This window comes from Heptranchias perlo, chromosome 5 (assembly GCF_035084215.1).
Source record: "Heptranchias perlo isolate sHepPer1 chromosome 5, sHepPer1.hap1, whole genome shotgun sequence".
NCBI lineage: Eukaryota > Metazoa > Chordata > Chondrichthyes > Hexanchiformes > Hexanchidae > Heptranchias > Heptranchias perlo.
The window spans coordinates 5586231-5607536 of NC_090329.1; the positions used below are offsets into that span (position 1 = coordinate 5586231).

The window sequence follows — 21306 nt, forward strand, 5'->3', positions numbered from 1 at the left end:
TGAATTCCAATGAGTAGAGTCCCAATCTACTCAACCTCTCCTCATATGTCCACCCCCTCATCCCCGGGATTAACCGAGTGAACCTTCTTTGTACTGCCTCGAGAGCAAGTATGTCTTTTCTTAAGTATGGACACCAAAACTGTATGCAGTATTCCAGGTGCGGTCTCACCAATACCTTATATAACTGCAGCAATACCTCCCTGTTTTTATATTCTATCCCCCTAGCAATAAAAGCCAACATTCCGTTGGCCTTCTTGATCACCTGCTGCACCTGCAAACTAACTTTTTGATTTTCTTGCACGAGGACCCCCAGATCCCTTTGTACTGCAGTACTTTCCAGTTTCTCGCCATTAAGATAATAACTTGCTCTCTGATTTTTCCTGCCAAAGTGCATAACCTCACATTTTCCAATATTGTATTGCATCTGCCAAATCTCCGCCCACTCACCCAGCCTGTCTATATCCCCCTGTAGGTTTTTTATGTCCTCCTCACTCTCTACTTTCCCTCCCATCTTTGTATCATCTGCAAACTTTGATATGTTACACTCTGTCCCCTCCTCCAAATCGTTAATATAGATTGTAAAGAGTTGGGGACCCAGCACCGACCCCTGCGGAACACCACTGGCTACAGGTTGCCAGTCCGAGAATGTACCATTTATCCCAACTCTCTGCTTCCTGTTGGATAACCAATCCTCCACCCATGCCAGAATATTACCCCCAATCCAGTGATTCTTTATCTTGAGCAATAATCTTTTATGTGGCACCTTGTCGAATGCCTTCTGGAAGTCCAAATACACTACGTCCACTGGTTCCCCTTTATCCACCATGTACGTTATATCCTCAAAGAACTCAAGCAAATGTCAGACATGACTTCCCCTTCATAAAGCCATGCTGACTTTGTCCTATTAAATTATGTTTATCCAAATGTTCTGCTACTGTCTCCTTAATAATAGACTCCAAAATTTTACCCACCACAGATGTTAGGCTAACTGGTCTATATTTTCCAGCCTTCTGCCTACTACCCTTTTTAAATAAGGGTGTTACATTGGCAGTTTTCCAATCTGCCGGGACCTTTGCCGAGTCCAGAGAATTTTGGAAAATTATTACCAAAGCATTCACAATCCGCACTGCCACTTCCCTCAAGACCCTAGGATGTAAGCCATCAGGTCCAGGGGATTTATCCGCCTTGAGTCCCATTAATTTACTGAGTACCATCTCCTGAGTGATTTTAATCGTATTTAGCTCCTCCCCCCCTAAAGCCTCCTGTTTGTCCAGTGTTGGGATATTCTTAGTGTCCTCTACCGTAAAGACTGAAACAAAATATTTATTCAGCATTTTTGCCATCTCCATGTTTCCCACCATTAATTTCCCGGTCTCATCCTCGAAAGGACCTACGTTTGCCTTAGCCACCCTTTTTCTTTTTATATAACTGTAGAAACTCTTGTTATCTGTTTTTATAGTTTTTGCTAATTTATTTTCATAATCTATCTTCCCTTTCTTAATCAATCCTTTCGTTACTTTTTGCTGTCTTTTGAAGACTTCCCAATCTTCTATCCTCCCACTAAGTTTGGCTACCTTATATGTCCTTGTTTTTAGTCGGATGCTATCCTTAATTTCTTTACTTAGCCATGGATGGCTGTCATTTCTTTTACACCCTTTTTTCCTCAGTGGAATATATATTTTTTGAAAGTTGTAAAATAACTCCTTAAATGAACACCCCTGCTCATGTACCGTCTTACCCTTTAATCTATTTTCCCAGTCCACTTTAATCAATTCCGCTCTCATACCATCATAGTCTCCTTTATTCAAGCTCAGTACACTTGTTTGAGAACCAACCTTCTCACCCTCTAATTGGATATGGAATGTAACCATGCTATGGTCACTCATTCCAAGGGGATCCTTAACTAGGGCATTATTAATTAATCCTGGCTCATTACACAGGACCAGGTCCAAGGTTGCTTGCCCCCTTGTAGGTTCAGTTACATACTGCTCAAGAAATCCATCCCTAATACACTCAATAAACTCTTCCTCAAGGCTACCCTGCCCAATTTGATTTGTCCAGTTAATATGATAGTTAAAATCCCCCATAATTATAGCTGTTCCCTTATTACATGCCCCGACTATTTCCTGATTAGTACTTCTTCCAGCAGAGTTGCAACTATTAGGAGGCCTATATACTACGCCCACGAGTGTTTTTTGCCCCTTATTATTCCTTATCTCTACCCAAACTGTTTCATTATCCTGATCCTTTGGCCCAAGGTGAGGTGACGGTGACTGCCCTTGACATCAAGGCAGCATTTGACCGAGTGTGGCACCAAGGAGTCCTAGTAAAATTGAAGTCAATTGGAATCAGGGGGAAAACTCTCCAGTGGCTGGAGTCATACCTAGCACAAAGGAAGATGGAAGTGGTTGTTGGAGGCCAAGCATCTCAGCCCCAGGGCATTGCTGCAGGAGTTCCTCAGGGCAGTGTCCTAGGCCCAACCATCTTCAGCTGCTTCATCAATGACCTTCCCTCCATCATAAGGTCAGAAATGGGGATGTTCACTGATGACTGCACAGTGTTCAGTTCCATTCGCAACCCCTCAGATAATGAAGCAGTCCGAGCCCGCATGCAGCAAGACCTGGACAACATCCAGGCTTGGGCTGATAAGTGGCAAGTAACATTCGCGCCAGATAAGTGCCAGGCAATGACCATCTCCAACAAGAGAGAGTCTAACCACCTCCCCTTGACATTCAACGGCATTACCATCGCCGAATCCCCCACCATCAACATCCTGGGGGTCACCATTGACCAGAAACTTAACTGGACCAGCTATATAAATACTGTGGCTACGAGAGCAGGTCAGAGGCTGGGTATTCTGCGGCGAGTGACTCACCTCCTGACTCCCTTAAGCCCTTCCACCATCTACAAGGCACAAGTCAGGAGTGTGATGGAATACTCTCCACTTGCCTGGATGAGTGCAGCTCCAACAACACTCAAGAAGCTCGACACCATCCAAGGTAAAGCCGCCCGCTTGATTGGCACCCCATCCACCACCCTAAACAATCACTCCCTTCACCACCGGCGCACTGTGGCTGCAGTGTGCACCATCCACAGGATGCACTGCAGCAACTCGCCAAGGCTTCTTCGACAGCACCTCCCAAACCCGCGACCTCTACCACCTAGAAGGACAAGGGCAGCAGGCGCATGGGAACAACACCACCTGCACGTTCCCCTCCAAGTCACACACCATCCCGACTTGGAAATATATCGCCGTTCCTTCATTGTCGCTGGGTCAAAATCCTGGAACTCCCTTCCTAACAGCACTGTGGGAGAACCGTCACCACACGGACTGCAGCGGTTCAAGAAGGCGGCTCACCACCACCTTCTCAAGGGCAATTAGGGATGGGCAATAAATGCCGGCCTTGCCAGCGACGCCCACATCCCGTGAACGAATAAAAAAAATATATATATCTTTTCTCTGTATTACAGTGATTCCTTCCCTTATTAACATAGCCACCCCACCTCCCATTCCTTCCTGCCTGTCCTTCCTGATTGTTAAATACCCTGGCATATTTAATTCCCAGTCGTTGTCACCCTGCAGCCATATTTCTGTAATGGCCACAAGATCATACCCATACGTAGTTATTTGTGTCGTTAACTCGTCCATTTTGTTACGAATGCTACGTGCATTCAGATAAAGAACTTTCAAATATGCTTTGTGACACTTAGTTCCTGCTTTTTCCTTTTTTAACACTTTACCTTTTACTCCATACCTTCTGTCCCTTCCTGACACGCTTTCCTCTGCCTCCCTGCTCAGGTTCCCAACCCCCTGCCACAGCTTTGATGCTGGGTTAATCGCCTTACGCCTTCTAGTTTTCATTTTATCTGTCGTACCTAAAGTGCCTAAAGTACACTTTCTTTCTGCTGCTCTATGCTTTTCCCTTTCACTTGTTCTTGAACAACTGTTTGTACTATTTGTATTGTAGATTTCCCCTGGGTCTTCCCCTCTCTTGCTGCTCTCAACTTTATTCCCTTCTGACTCCCCGCTCAGGTTCCCATCCCCCTGCCACTCTAGTTTAAACCTTCCCCAACAGCACTAGCAAACACCCCCGCGAGGACATTGGTCCCGGTCCTGCTCGGGTGTAACCCGTCACGCTTGTACGGGTCCCACCTTCCCCAGAACCGGTCCCAATGTCCCAGGAATCTAAATCCCTCCCTCCTACACCATCCCTGCAGCCACGCATTCATCCTGTCTATTCTCCTGTTCCTATACTCACTAGCACGTGTTGTGATCTTTCAAGTTTCCAAGTATTAGTTAATAGCTTCACGTTATTTATGTACAGTCAGGATTAATTTAAAGTGGTAGCATCTCTGCCCAAGGTCATTTATAGACCTGAAGTACACAACAGATCATATGAATGTCAAATCACCTTACCATTACCTTCCATGACTGTTGTTACTCCATTATATCATTTATCATAAAAGTGGTTTTGTATTCATCTCAACAGACTGTTTTCTGATGCCTCCACCAGGTACCAGCCCAAACAATTAGATTGTTGCTTGGTTACAGTCAGCTTCTAATTGGATTTTATAGGGTCAGCAAAAATCAAATTATCGTGTTTTCAAGACTTTCATTCTATCGACCTACACCCAGATTGTAGAAGTGAAAAGTATAGAAAGGATAGTGTCCTAACCCAATGCATCACCCCATCTCCCCGTTAAAGTACTGATTGTCGGAGTGGGTTAATGCAGAACAGAATGCTAATTTTAGACTGCTACTGAATCCCATTTTGTGTTGGATGATGCAAGAATAACTTCCTCGGTGAAAGCTAAATTCTGAGCTAATTTGCCATCAAATTGTTTTCACCTTTGATACTTTGTTCCCAAAAAATAAAATCCTTTTTTTTAAATTCTTACTTTTGGGAGAAAGAATTCTAATTTGACACAGTAATGTGTGTATTCCAACAACCGCCTTTTATTAACTTTGATATATCAGCAAGCTTTAGCACAAACTGTATAAACACACAATACCAATTACAATGTTTTTTGCATCAACCAAGCCCTCAAATGCATCACCAGGCCTATGCAATGACAGCAAATAAGATGGTTGGCAGTGGACAGCCTTGCCTCACTCCACTTTTGAGAGAGATAGGTTGACCAAGTCTCCCAGCCACCCTAACACAAGATTTGGGCAGGTACTCCCAAAGCTTCTAGCTTTGAGAGCTGCGTGAAGAACTACATCAAAAGCCTTATAAAATCAAATGGGACTTCACTGAACCATACGACACTGTGACCTTGTACAAAGCCTACAAAACCCGATCCTCACGAGAACAAACTGCTGGCCACTGCTTAAACTTCTGCCTTTTCCTTTCTGATTGCTTGTGCGGGTTCTCCAAAGCATTCAATACATGTGCCACAACAACCTGAAAAACCACCTTACGAGCCATTGATATCACCAAAATGCCAAGCATGCCCACACAAATCTCGGGCCGTTCTGGGATGACTTAGCAACAAGTGCCAGAGACGGTAAAAGCATTGAGGGCCATTAATAAATGGTGTCCACACGGTTAGAACTTTGGAAACACTGTCAGCGTAAAGCTCTGACAGTTGGTGTGCGTGAATAATGACCACTTGGGCAAGGTCCTGGAGAATAACCAGAGACTGTGGAACAATAGAGCAACATCACCAGGAAAGGCAAAAAAATTGGCAAGCAAAAAAAAAGTAATTCTCCACTCCAAACTGGGTTGGTAGTAGGTTGGAGGTTTAAGGGGAAAAAACTGATAGATTAGAAAAGAAAAATCAAATCACAATTCTGAACTAAAATGGAATACTGGTACAGGAAGAGACGGGTTAAACTTGAAAAAAGTTCCCAATTAAGTAAGTCCATTCTTGGATGCTACACCAAGGTCAAAACACTCTAATCTGACACTGAGGAGGCAGCCAGTGTCGGATAATACAAATAAAAAAGTTTATATATCGTACACGTGGCGATTTTCTTGGCTTTTCAAGCCATGACATCTCATTCCGTGTGCTGGCTGTCAAAGTGTAGGGGCGACAAACAGACAATATATGAGTTATGTTGTTTACACCAAGGGAATGGCTGGTTCTTTTAAAAAAATACACAAAACTAAATGGATACAATTTCCATGGGAGTTCTCCCAATCTCCCGCTGTAACTTCGAGAAACGGGGAAATTCTACCCTAAAATGTAGAGACTTGTGGGGCCTGACCTGACCTGGTTTAATTTGTTTGGATGGCTGCGGATTTTTTCTTTCCCCCATTTCCCTTGGTCCCTCAAAAAACAATTTCAATGCAGATTCTCAGACATGGAGTCAATTGCTTCCTACATCAAATTGCTTGAACAAGACAAATCCGACCAGACTTCAAAAGGCAAAGGAGAACAACAAGCAACTTGGAGGACATTTGCTCTGATGCTGGTGGACGAACATCAGATTCATAATGAGCAGCTTGGCCAGCAAACCCAAGAGGGGGCAGATAAGTTTTGAAATATCAGTGATAAGGCAAGGGAGGAGGTGCAGACAGTAACAGCACAACTTGAAGACAAATCTGCTGGGTTTTTGAAGGAGCATAATGAGATGACAGCTAAACTGGCCACCCAGGAATCTCAGAATTACCAGTTATGGCAAAAGTGGACTGGTTTGACCTAGTAAGTTCAAGGGCTGCAGGATGCCAACAAAAATCTCCAGAAAGCAAAGGAGAAACTTCAGAATATAATCAGCCACAGAGAATGTAACAGCTGTGGTTGAATGGCTGAAGTGGAAAACCTACATAAGTGGGTACTGGAGCTGGAGGGTCAAGAGGAAGAAATAGTAAAAGCAGAGGGTCAGGGCAGAGAGCTGGAGAAGAAATCTCAATAGGAAGAGCTCCATAGGAGTAGACTTGCACACTGGAAGTGGAAAAACTGCAGAAGAGAAAAGTAGAACTGGAAAAATTGGAAAGTGCTTTTAGTAACAGCAATCCAAATGTTCATAACTGCACATTAGTTTAGATAAAGAAAATAATCTGATCAATGAGTTGGAAGTAGTGGGAGAAAGGAGTAAGAGAAAAGAACTTGCATTTATACTGTGCTCTTCATGACCTCAGGATGTCCCAAAGTGCTTCACAGCCAATGGAATACTGTTGGGACGTAGGCAAAACAGTGAAATAATTGGTGCTGTCTAAAGCTTGATTGGGAAAAAGTGAATTAAAATTAAAAGATGGCTTAACAAAGCTGAGGTTGTTTCCAGTTCTACTGGAGAAAGGTATGGTGCAGAGGTTAAATCAGGAAGACCAAAAAGTTAATGTCCTGATAAACTGAAGCTGGAAGAAAGTAAAATGAGAGATTAACCGAGAAATTGAGAGATGGCAGCTAAACAATGTACACTATTCTTCCATAACTCAATGCATAACATAAATTAGTTCTTAGCATTCATTCATTTTTTTTGTCCTTTAGAGCGCTCGTCATATTGTTTACAGTCCACACTAATTAGCCATTGGACTAATAGACTGTAAACATTCTGTTGTGACACAATATGTAATTCAATCCAATGATGATCAGGGGAGATTTCAACTACACTCAAATAAACCGGTAAGAAGAGGTAGGGAAAGGGGAAAGGGAATAGAGTTTTTACAATGTGCATAGGACTCCATCCTTACCCAGTGTGTGAGAAGCCCAACAAGAGAGGAATCACTGCTGGATCTAGTAATGGGAAATGAACCAGAACAGATAAGAGAAGTAAGCGTAGGGGAACATCTAGGCAATAGCGATCATCACATAATAAGATTTAAAATAATGATTGAGAAAGGCCATAAGTAAGACAAAGACCAAAGTAATAGATTGGAAAAAAGCTAATTTTGAGGGGATGAGAGTGGAACTAGGGAAAGTAAACTGGATAATGATTTTGACAGACAAAGAGATAGAAGAGCAATGGGAAATATTTAAAACAGTGATCAGTAAAGTTCAGGAGAAATATATTCCTCTAAAATGCAAGAACAAACTAGCCAATAACGAAACACTATGGATGAATAAAGAGATAAGAATAAAATTGAAACTAAAAAAAGGCATACTCTGAGTACACAGACAATAAAGGAGAGGATGACAAAAGGGAATACGAAGAGGTTGGGAAAGAAGTCAAAAAAATTAGGAAAGCAAAGAGGAACTACAAAATTAAATTATCAAGGAATATCAAAAGAAATAGTGAAGTATTATACAGACACATAAATAACAAATGAAAAATCAGGATAGGGATCAGGCCACCAAGGGATGCACAAGATAAACTCACAGGTAATGACAGTGAAATGGCAGAAATATTGAACAGATACTTTACCTCAGTATTTACCAGGGAGACTAACAAGGTGAGCATGACATTAGAAGAAGAGATCAAAAAAGACACAAAGACATTTAAGATAGAAAGGGGGGAGATAACTGATAAGCTAATCAAACTTAGAGAGGCTATTAGAAGAAGTTAGGGAAGAGATAGCAGAAGCACTATTACATATAAATAAAAAAATCATTAGAAAAAGGAATGGTGCCAGAGGACTGGTGGACAGCTAATGTGATTCCTATATTTACAAAGGGAGATAGAACAAGTCCAGGGAACTATAGATCAGTGGTAGGAAAGATAATGGAATCTTTACTCAAAGATGTGACAGAAAAACATCTAGAAAATGAAAACATAATAAATAGTCAGCATGGAACTCCCTCCCTAACAGCACTGTGGGAGAACCTTCACCACACCGACTGCAGCGGTTCAAGAAGGCGGCTCACCACCACCTTCTCCAGGGCAATTAGGGATGGGCAATAAATGCCAGCCTCGCCAGCGACACCTACAAGATGGCATCCAGTGCACATTTTTTTTTATTATTCATTCGTGGGATGTGGGCGTCGCTGGCCTTATGATGGAGGGAAGGTCATTGATGAAGCAGCTGAAGATGGCTGGGCCTAGGACACTGCCCTGAGGAACTCCTGCAGCAATGTCCTGGGGCTGAGATGATTGGCCTCCACCAACCACTACCATCTTCCTTTGTGCTAGGTATGACTCCAGCCACTGAAGAGTTTTCCCCCTGATTCCCATTGACTTTAATTTTACTAGGGTTCTTTGGTGCCAGACTTGGTCAAATGCTGCCTTGATGTCAAGGGCAGTCACTCTCACCTCACCTCTGGAATTCAGCTCTTTAGTCAATGTTTGGACAAAGGCTGTAATGAGGTCTGGAGCCGAGTGGTCCTGGCGGAACCCAAACTGAGCATCGGTGAGCAGGTGAGTAAGTGCTGCTTGATAGCACTGTCGACGACACCTTCCATCACTTTGCTGATGATTGAGAGTAGACTGATGGGGGCGGTAATTGGCCGGATTGGATTTGTCCTGCTTTTTGTGGACAGGGCAATTTTGCACATTGTTGGGTAGATGCCAGTGTCGTTGTAGCTGTACTGGAACAGCTTGGCTAGAGTCACAGCTAGTTCTGGAGCACAAGTCTTCAGCACTACAGCCGGGATGTTGTCGGGGCCCATAGCCTTTGCTGTATCCAGTGCACTCAGCCGTTTCTTGATATCACGTGGAGTGAATCGAATTGGCTGAAGACTGGCTTCTGTGATGGTGGGGATATCGGGAGGAGGCCGAGATGGATCATCCACTCGGTACTTCTGGCTGAAGATGGTTGAAAATGCTTCAGTCTTGTCTTTTGCACTCACATGCTGAACTCTGCCATCATTGAGGATGGGGATGTTTACAGAGCCTCCTCCTCCCGTTAGTTGTTTAATTGTCCACCACCATTCACGACTGGATGTGGCAGGACTGCAGAGCTTTGATCTGATCCGTTGGTTGTGGAATCGCTTAGCTCTGCCTATAGCATGTTGCTTCCGCTGTTTAGCATGCATGTAGTCCTGAGTTGTAGCTTCACCAGGTTGGCACCTCATTTTTAGGTACGTCTGTGCTGCTTCTGGCATGCTCTTCTACACTCCTCATTGAACCAGGGTTGATCCCCTGGCTTATTGGTAATGGTAGAGTGAGGAATATGCCAGGCCATGAGGTTACAAATTTTTCCGGAATACAATTCCGCTGCTGCTGATGGCCCACAATGCCTCCTGGATGCCCAGTTTTGAGCTGCTAGATCTGTTCTGAATCTATCCCATTTAGCACGTTGGTAGTGCCACACAACACGTTGGATGGTGTCCTCAGTGCGAAGACGGGACTTCGTCTCCACAAGGACTCTGCGGTGGTCACTCCTACCAATACTGTCATGGACAGATACATTTGCGACAGGTAGGAAGGGAAATTCATGCTTGACCAACCTTACTGAATTCTTTGAAGAAGTTACAAAAAGAGTAGACAAGGGTAGTGTAGATGTAATATATTTGGATTTTCAAAAGGCCTTTGATAAGGTATCGCAATATGGACTCATGACTAAGGTCAGAGCATGTGGAGTCAGGGGACAGATAGCAGAATGGGTAACTGGCTACAAAACAGAAAACAGAGAGCAGGGGTTAAGGTTAGCTACTCAGACTGGCAAAAGTAGGATGTGGTGTTCCACAGGGATCAGTGCGGGGACCACTGTTGTTCACAATTTACGTTATCGATTTGGACTTGGGAATCGGAAGTACAATTTCAAAATTTGCGAATGACACCAAATTGGGGGTGTAGTTAATACAAAGGAAGAATGCATCAAAATGCAAGACATTAATAAACTTGCAGAATGGGCATATAATTGGCAAATGAATTTCAATATAGATAAGTGTGAAGTGGTGCATTTTGGTAGGAAGAATAAGGAGGCCACATACTGCTTGGATAATAAGAGTCTAAATGGGGTAAAGGAGCAAAGGGAGCTCAAGGTACAGATACACAAATCACTAAAAGTAGCGATGCAGGTTAATAGGGGCATAAAAAAACAAACCAATAACTGGAGTTCATTTCTAGAAGGACAGAATTGAAAAGCAGAGAAGTTATGTTAAACTTGTTGAGACCACACTTGGAGAACTGTGAACAGTTCTGGTCTCCATATTATAAAAATATATAGAGTCAGTGGAGAAGGAGCAAAAAAGATTCACAAAGATGATACCAGAACTGAGAGGTTATACCTATCAAGAAAGGCTGATCAGACTGGGGCTCTTTTCTCTGGAAAAGAGAAGGCTGAGGGGTGATCTAATACAGGTCTTTAAGATAATGAAAGAGTTTGATAGGGTAAATGTTGAGAAAATGTTTCCATTTGTGGGAGAGACCAAAACTAGAGGTCATAAATATATATAAGATAGTCACCAATAAATCCAATAGGGAATTCAGGAGAAACTTCTTTACCCAAAGAATGTTGGACGCATTACCGCAAGGAGTAGTTGAGGCAAATCGCATAGATGCATTTAAAGGGAAGCACACGAGGGAGTAAGGAATAGCAGGGTAAGCTGATAGGGTTAGATGAAGTAGGGAGGAAGGAGGCTTGTGTGAAACATAATCGCTGACATGGACCAGTTAGGCCAAGTGGCCTGTTTCTGTGTTGTAGACTCGATGTAACATCTCATGACTATATGTGACAAACAAAATTATTCCATATTTTGTTCTTAAAAAAGCACAACTGAATTTTTTAAAAATTTGATGTTGATAATAAATTAAACACTTTGATTTCTAAAGAAAAGTATTTAAGGTGACAGCTCTTTAAATGCAAAACATCCACGATTAACATTACCGGAGAACCCAATTGACAGCAGAAACTAAACATAAAAGATCTGATTTGCTGTTGGAATGAAATAAAACCAGAATCTTTTCTTTCTCCCCAGTAAAATTCTGACCTGTTGAATAACTCACTTCCTGAAATTATATCCACCTGTTAATAATGTGAATTATTAGAACTTTGGATATATAAATCAGTGTATAGAGTCACTACATGCTGTGGGGTTTCTTCTACATAACTATCATAGTTAAAGACACTTTGAACAGATTGCAGCAGTCAGGATTTAGCTGTTTTCAGTCCCACTGGACCACTCTGAAGTTGTGGGGATTGTCATTTTAGCAGGGGGTGCCAATATCTCTCAGTGCTTCAGTTCGTGCCTATGAATACTGAATACCAACCAGAAGGAGAAAAATATTGAAGTATAACAAATTACGCTACAAAGAAGGACTATGCAGCATGCATAGTCTGATCAGCCTTTCTTGACCATGTACAATTATTCAGTAGCTCTACCCAACGGCCTATCTCCCAAAGAAAGCTTCTCCCTTCCTTCTCTACCAAGGTAAATCAAGGAAAACTCCAGAATATCTATCCATGTAAGTCTATATCCCACAGTGAAGCACAAAGAAATTGTCCAGTGAGCAGCTAAACCACATGGCCGAGGAAGGTCAATACTCATTTAGCTCATCTCAGCTGGGCAGCAATGCAGGCGCTACAGTTGGTTTTAGATTCCCTAGGTGAGCGACAGGCAAATCATTGATGAAAATCATTCTGTATAACGTAATATAAGATGGCACAGTAAAATAAAGGGCCATTAAACCCATTCCTTCCATGTGCAATCAGCCTGATCAGGGATTCTACCCTCTTCCGTTTATTAGTTTCCCAAGATAGAGTTCTGCAAAATTTCTCCTACCTTCAAAGAGAGTTAAGCAAAACTCTAATATATATTTATACTTACAGCTCCATTGTTAAACCCTGGCCATTTGCTTTCCATTGAAGACAGTTCTATGATCTCAGCAGCTCAGGGCTCATGTGATATTCAATTATTTCTATCTATCTCTCCTCCTTTCTCACTCACTCCATCACAATCTTTCCTATTTTTCTCCATTCAGTCAATAGTACAATAACTCCTCACAACTTTTTTTTTCCAAAGCTGCAAAGACACCATCTAACATCTTCCACTTCCTTGATTCCTCACTATGTGGAGGTCAAGAGTCATTGCACACACTTCAACTCAGTCTTTCCCAGGACCTTAAAAACTGTAACACTCTTGCCCATCTTTAATTTTTCCTTCCTCTCACAATCTAAAGGTTTTCAAAACAAATGCTTGGCATCACCTAACTATAGCTTCCCGAATTACCTAGTTTTCCAATTGATCAACAATGTATTCTAGATATGCCCAAAGCAAGGCTTGTACAAGGAAAGATTCCTACTTCCAGTTTTATATTTCATTGTCCTACCCATACATCCTGAAACTCTATTCACTTTCACAACAGCATCTCTACACTGGTCATGGCCCTTCAATGCTTCATGATCTATAACCTCCAGAACCTTCTCCTGCTCCTCAGCCTTGAGCAGATAACCTTGCAAGCTGTATACAAGTCTGGAATTACCCCAGCCCATATAAATCATTCTCACTGAAAGACATCTGCCACAAACAGGTCCACTTCCCCAAAGCATCTAGATCTGCTGCAGACTATTTATCTCATCTAAGGGCCTAACCCCCACACATCAGCGAACTTGTGGATTGTCCCCCTGATGCATTCATCCAGTTCATTAATAAAGATGGTGAACAGCAATGGCCCTAACATTGATTGCTGTGGGACTCCACTCGTAACCAGCCTGATGCAGAGCTGCTACCATTAAAAATGACCCTCTGTCTACACAAATGCAACCAATTCTGTCTGCCAATCCCAAAAGTTGCAATGTTACTTAGCAGCCTTTTGTGTGGCACTTCATTAAAAGTTTTATCAAAATCAAAACACACAATATCTACCTTAGTTCTATCATTCACTGCTGTTACAATTAATGAAGAAGTGTAATGACACCACCAGGCCTGGGATGTGTAGCTTAATCCAGTCAGGCTGCAAACTGGCAGTACTGCATTCAAGTTCTCTGTATGACTGACTTCAGACAAAGGGCAATGTGTAATTTGAGCCAGTCATTGGCAGGTGGGCTCGGGGGCTGCAACTCAACAATGCATAGAGCTTCAACACAGCACAGCGCCGACACTCCCGAGTTCAGAGAACGCACAGCGCCGACACTCCCGAGTTCAGAGAACGCACAGCGCCGACACTCCCGAGTTCAGAGAACGCACAGCGCCGACACTCCCGAGTTCAGAGAACGCACAGCGCCGACACTCCCGAGTTCAGAGAACGCACAGCGCCGACACTCCCGAGTTCAGAGAACGCACAGCGCCGACACTCCCGAGTTCAGAGAACGCACAGCGCCGACACTCCCGAGTTCAGAGAACGCACAGCGCCGACACTCCCGAGTTCAGAGAACGCACAGCGCCGACACTCCCGAGTTCAGAGAACGCACAGCGCCGACACTCCCGAGTTCAAACAAGGCACAGCGCCGACACTCCCGAGTTCAGAGAACGCACAGCGCCGACACTCCCGAGTTCAGAGAACGCACAGCGCCGACACTCCCGAGTTCAGGGAACGCACAGCGCCGACACTCCCGAGTTCAGGGAACGCACAGCGCCGACACTCCCGAGTTCCGGGAACGCACAGCGCCGACACTCCCGAGTTCCGGGAACGCACAGCGCCGACACTCCCGAGTTCCGGGAACGCACAGCGCCGACACTCCCGAGTTCCGGGAACGCACAGCGCCGACACTCCCGAGTTCCGGGAACGCACAGCGCCGACACTCCCGAGTTCCGGGAACGCACAGCGCCGACACTCCCGAGTTCCGGGAACGCACAGCGCCGACACTCCCGAGTTCCGGGAACGCACAGCGCCGACACTCCCGAGTTCCGGGAACGCACAGCGCCGACACTCCCGAGTTCCGGGAACGCACAGCGCCGACACTCCCGAGTTCAGAGAGCGCACAGCGCCGACACTCCCGAGTTCAGAGAGCGCACAGCGCCGACACTCCCGAGTTCAGAGAACGCACAGCGCCGACACTCCCGAGTTCTGAGAACGCACAGCGCCGACACTCCCGAGTTCGGAGAACGCACAGCGCCGACACTCCCGAGTTCGGAGAGCGCACAGCGCCGACACTCCCGAGTTCGGAGAGCGCACAGCGCCGACACTCCCGAGTTCGGAGAACGCACAGCGCCGACACTCCCGAGTTCGGAGAACGCACAGCGCCGACACTCCCGAGTTCGGAGAACGCACACCGCCGACACTCCCGAGTTCGGAGAACGCACACCGCCGACACTCCCGAGTTCGGAGAACGCACAGCGCCGACACTCCCGAGTTCGGAGAACGCACACCGCCGACACTCCCGAGTTCGGAGAACGCACAGCGCCGACACTCCCGAGTTCGGATAACGCACAGCGCCGACACTCCCGAGTTCAGAGAACGCACAGCGCCGACACTCCCGAGTTCAGATAGAATCATAGAAAATTTATGGCACAGAAAGAGACCATTCGGCCCATCATTTCCACACCGGCCGAAAATGATCCACCCAGCCTAATTCCACTTTCCAGCACTTGGTCCGTAGCCCTGTAGGTTACGGCACTTCAAGTGTACATTCAAGTACTTTTTAAATGAGTTGAGGGTTTCTGCCTCTCCCACCCTTTCAGGCAGTGAGTTCCAGACCCCCACCACCCTCTGGGTGAAAAAATATTTCCTCAGCTCCCCTCTAATCCTTCTACCAATCACTTTAAATCTATGTCCCCTGGTTACTGACCTCTCTGCTAAGGGAAATAGGTCCTTCCTATCCACTCTATCTAGGCTCTTCATAATTTTGTACACCTCAATTAAATCACCACTCAGGCACCTCTGTTCCAAAGAAAACAACCCCAATCTGTCATCACAGCTAAAATTCTCCAGTCCTGGCAACATCGTCATAAATCTCCTCTGTACCCTCTGTAGTGCAATTACATCTTTCCTGTAATGTGGTGACCAGAACTGTACTCAGTACTCAAGCTGTGGCCTTACTCGTGTTTTATACAGTTCTAGCATAACATCCCTGCTCTTATATTATATGCCTCAGCTAATAAAGGAACGTATCCCGTACACCTTATCTACCTGTCCTTCAGGGATCTGTGGACATGCACTCCAAGGTCCCTCTGTTCCTCTACACCTCTCAGTATCCTCCCATTTATGGTGTATTCCCTTGCCTTGTTTGCCTTCCCCAAATGCATTACCTCACACTTCTCTGGATTGAATTCCATTTGCCACTTTTCTACCCACCTGACCAGTCCATTGATATCTTCCTGCAGTCTACAGCTTTCCTCCTCACTATCAACCACACGGCCAATTTTTGTATCAACTGCAAACTTCTTAATCAAGCCCCCCACATTTAAGTCCAAATCATTAATATATATCACAAAAAGCAAAGGACTTAGTACTGAGCCCTGCCGAACCCCACTGGAAACAGCCTTCCAGTTACAAAAACACCCGTTGACAATTACCTTTTGCTTCATGCCACAGAGCTAATTTTGGATCCAACTAGCCACTTTCCCTTGGATCCCATGGGCTTGTACTTTTTTGAACAGTCTGCCATGTGGGACCTTGTCAAAACCCTTGCTAAAATCCATGTACACTACATCAAATGCACTACCCTCATCGACCCTCCTTTTTACCTCCTCAAAAAATTCAATCAAGTTAGTCAGACACGACCTTCCCTTAACAAATCTATGCTGACTGTCCTTGATTACTCCGTGCCTTTCTAAATGACGGTTTATCCTGTCCCTCAGAATTGATTCCAATAATTTGCCCACCACCGAGGTTAGACTGACTGGCCTGTAATTACTCGGTCTATCCCTCTCTTTCTTTTTACACAATGGTACAATGTTAACGTCCTCCAATCCTCCAGCACCACGCCTGTATCCAGGGAGGATTCGAAAATGATGGTCAGAGGCTCCGCTATTTACTCCCTTCTCTTAACAGCCTGGGATACATTTCATCCAGCCCTGGTGATTTATCTACTTTCAAAGATGCTAATCTCCTTAAATTTCCCCTCTCACTAAGTTTATCCCATCAAATATTTCACACTCCTCCTGCTTAACTACAATCTCTGCATCGTCCCCCTCTTTTGTGAAGACAGACGCAAAGTATTCATTAAGAACCAGACCCACATCTTCCACCTCCACACATAGGTTACCTTTTTGGTCTCTAATAGGCCCTACTCTTTCCTTAGTTATCCTCTTGCTCTTTATGTATTTAAAAAACATCTTTGGGTTTTCCTTGATTTTACTTGCCAGTATTTTTTCATGCCCTCTCTTGCTTTCCTAATTTCCTTTTTAATTTCACCCCTGCACTTTCTATACTTCTCTAGGCTTTCTCTAGTATTGAGCTCTCTGTGTCTGACATAAGCTTTCCTTTTTACCATGTTTGCTCCATGTCATCCAGTCCAGGGGACTCTAGATTTGGCAGTCCCACCCTTTTTCTTTGTGGGAATATGTTTACTCTGAACCCCTTGAATGCCTCCAATGCTCAAGTAACTGTTTCCAATCCATTTTTGCTAAATCACTTCTCAGCTTAGTAAAATTGGCCTTTCCCCACTTGAGAACTTTAACACCTATTCTATCTTTATCCTTCTCTGTAACTAAGTTAAATCTAACTGAGTTATTATCACTCCCACCAAAATGCTCTCCCACTGATACTCCTTCCACCTGCCCAGTTTCATTTCCTTAAATCCAGAACTGCCCCCTCTCTTGGGCTTGCTATGTACTGGCTAAAAAAGTTCTCCTGAATGCAGTTTAAGAATTTGATGCCCTCTATACCCTTCACACTCTTTGTATCCCAGTTAATATTAGGGTAGTTGAAATCCCTTACTATTATTGCCCTATTGTTTTTGCACTTTAGAAATTTGCCGACATATGTGCTCATCTATCTCCCTCTGACTGTTTGGGGGTCTATTTTTCACTCCCAGTGGTGTGACTGCCTCTTTTTTGTTCCTGAGCTCATCCCATAAGGCCTCATTTGATGATCCTTCTAACATATCATCCCTCCTCACGGCTGTAATTGAAAAGGCACAGCACTAATAATCACAAGTTCAAATAAGGCACAGTTGAGACAAGGCACAGCGTTAACACTCGTGAGTTCAGATAATGTACGGTGCTAATACTCATGAGTGCAGACAAGGAGTGTATCAGACAAAAATGAACACCGAACCGAAGAAGGAGATATTAGGATGGGTGACTAAAAGTTTGCTTAAAAAGGTAGGTTTTAAGGAGTGTCTCAAAGGAGGAGAGAGGGGTGAAGAGGCAGAAGGGTTTAGGGAGCGAATTTCAGAGCTTAGGGCCTAAATGGCTGAAAGCACGGCCGCCAATGGTGGGGTGACGGAGTGCCGGATGCACAAAAGGCCAGAGTTGGAGGCACACAGAATTGTTGGAGGGTTGTAAGGCTGCAGCAGGTCACAACGATAGAAAGGGACAAGGCCATGGAGGGGTTTGAACACGAGGATAAGAATTTTGAAATCGAGGCATTGCCGGACCGGGAGCCAACGTAGGTCCGCAAGCACAGGGGTGATAGGTGAACAGGACTTGGTGCAAGTTAGGATACAGGCAGCAGAGTTTTGGATGAGCTGAAGTTTACAGGTGGAAGACGGGAGAACTTTGGAATAGTCGAGTCTGGATGTAACAAATGCATGAATGAGGGCTGAGACAGGGGCAGAGACGCCAAGGTTGCGAACAGCCTGTTTCAGCCTGAGAAAGGGGCTAGGGAGGGGGATGGAATCAATAGCAAAGGAACGGAGTTTGCAGCGGGGGCTGAAGACAATGGCTTTCGTCTTCTCAATATTTAATTGGGGGAATTTGCAGCTCATCCAAGGCTTGGTGATGGACAAGCATTCTGACAACACTGAGGCAGCGGAGGGGTCGAGAGAGGTGGTGGTGGTGGTGGTGAGGTAGAGCTGGGTGGCATCAGTATACATGTGGAACCTGACATTGTGTCTTCGGATGATGTCGCCAAGGGGCAGCATGTAGGTGAGGAAAAAGGATGGGGCTAAGGATAGATCCTTGGGAGACTCCAGAGGTAACGGTGCGGGAGCAGGAAGACTGGATAGGTATCAGTGGAACCAAGCAAGGGCATTCCCACTCAGCTGGACAAGGGAGGAGAGGCCATGGAGCAGGACAGTGTGGCCAACCGTGTTAAAAGCTACAGACGGAAAGATGAGGAGGGACAGTGCGTCACGGCCACAGTCACAGATGATCTCACTATTGACATTAATTAGGGCGGTAATATGATCGGAGAGGTTCGAACACGGACTTGCGGAAAAGACGGCCGACAGGTATGGGCCCATCGGATAGCAGCATTGCCTTCTACTCCACAGCTGCAGAAAATGCTTTCGGAATACAGGCGACAGCAGTTGGGAATTGCAGACAGCACAAACTGCACGGTGTCTCCTCCTCACTCCGACACCTGCTCTGCCAGTTGAGTTATGTGTATCTGCGAACGCTGCTCACCCTCCTTCCAGTGCTCCTTCTCGTCTTCATTCAATGAGATCGCAAGATAACTATGGATGAGCAAGGCCAATTGGCTCGCCTTGAATCATGTGTTGATCCTTCTTTGTGTGAAGAATCATTCCTACATTTGAATCTCTGTTGGTTTGTCCTACTCTTGCGATTCTCCTTGTGACTGTACTCTGCACTGGCCAGAGCACATCAGTAGCTCCCTTGTGCCTCAGTGACCAGCAGTGCACAAAGGTGTCAAGCTGTGGTCTGAGCAGCAGACTGTTCACAACTTCCTCTGACACAAAGGCCTGGACTTTCCTTGTGAAAACATACATTTCTGGGTGGGGTAGAGGTTGTCTGGCAAGTGAAGTGCAGCAGGGCCCCTCAGCCCAAACTCTGCACCTGAACTGGCCACCTCGATTTCTGCCATGATTTCACTCCTGTGACCCCCACTGTGGCCCTGATCATTCTGCTGATCTGCCAGCACGCCCCTGGAATGAAATGAAGGCGGAGGGGGGCAGTTAATTTCAAGCACATCGGGGTGCAATCTGGAATGCAGATTTGACAAAGAGTCACGTCTGCAATATGCACGATGCAGGTCTGTGGGGGGAGGGGGAGGGCACGATGCAGGTCTGTGGGGGGAGGGGGAGAGCACGATGCAGGTCTGTGGGGGGAGGGGGAGAGCACGATGCAGGTCTGTGGGGGGAGGGGGCACGATGCAGGTCTGTGGGGGAGGGGGAGGGCACGATGCAGGTCTGTGGGGGGAGGGGGAGGAGAGCACGATGCAGGTCTGTGGGGGGAGGGGGAGGAAGGCACGATGCAGGTCTGTGGGGGGAGGGGAGGAGAGCACGATGCAGGTCTGTGGGGGGAGGGGGAGGGCACGATGCAGGTCTGTGGGGGAGGGGGAGGGCACGATGCAGGTCTGTGGGGGGAGGGGGAGAGCACGATGCAGGTCTGTGGGGGGAGGGGGAGAGCACGATGCAGGTCTGTGGGGGGAGGGGGAGAGCACGATGCAGGTCTGTGGGGGGAGGGGGAGGGCACGATGCAGGTCTGTGGGGGGAGGGGGAGGGCACGATGCAGGTCTGTGGGGGGAGGGGGAGAGCACGACGCAGGTCTGTGGGGGGAGGGGGAGGAGAGCACGATGCAGGTCTGTGGGGGGAGGGGGAGAGCACGATGCAGGTCTGTGGGGGGAGGGGGAGAGCACGACGCAGGTCTGTGGGGGGAGGGGGAGGAGAGCACGATGCAGGTCTGTGGGGGGAGGGGGAGAGCACGACACAGGTCTGTGGGGAAGGGGGAGGGCACGATGCAGGTCTGTTGGGGGAGGGGGAGAGCACGATGCAGGTCTGTGGGGGGAGGGGGAGGAGAGCACGATGCAGGTCTGTGGGGGGAGGGGGAGAGCACGATGCAGGTCTGTGGGGGGAGGGGGAGGAGAGCACGATGCAGGTCTGTGGGGGGAGGGGGAGGAGGGCACGATGCAGGTCTGTGGGGGGAGGGGGAGAGCACGATGCAGGTCTGTGTGGGGAGGGGAGGAGGGCACGATGCAGGTCTGTGGGGGAGGGGGAGGGCACGATGCAGGACTGTGGGGGGAGGGGAGGAGAGCCCGTGCAGGACTGTACTTGCATTGTGCGCGTACTGGGCCACATTTGGGAATAGCAGCCAAGGAGGTGACTTCGGAAGTCTGGGTGCTGAGTGTTGTGCATCATTGTAGGAGGGCCTGAATGTCACTGTTCAGTCCCTTTAAATACAGGCATCATATAGGCCTCTCTCCAGCCCATGATAATTATACCAGAGCTCAATGAGCTGGTTAATATATCATAGTCGGTACATCATAGGAGCCGGCCATTCGGCCCATCGTGCCGGCTCTTTGAAAGAGCTGTCAAATTAGTCCCATTCCCCTGCCCTTTCCCCATAGCCCTGTAATTTTTTTCCCTTCAAGTATTTGCCTAATTCCGTTTTGAAAGTTATTATTGAATCTGCTTCCACCGCCCTTTCAGACAGTGCATTCCAGATCAGAACAACTCACTGTGTAAAAAAATGTTTCCTCATGTCACCTCTGGCTCTTTTGCCGATCACCTTAAATCTGTGTCCTGTGGTTACCGACCC

At 46.1% G+C, this 21306-nt stretch overlaps 1 protein-coding gene across 12 annotated transcripts in view; it reads right to left on the reverse strand.

Moving 5' to 3' along the window:
• mlip (muscular LMNA-interacting protein) overlaps nucleotides 1-21306 on the reverse strand; it is a 228939-nt gene that overhangs the window by 180953 nt on the left and 26680 nt on the right. The window lies entirely within an intron of this gene.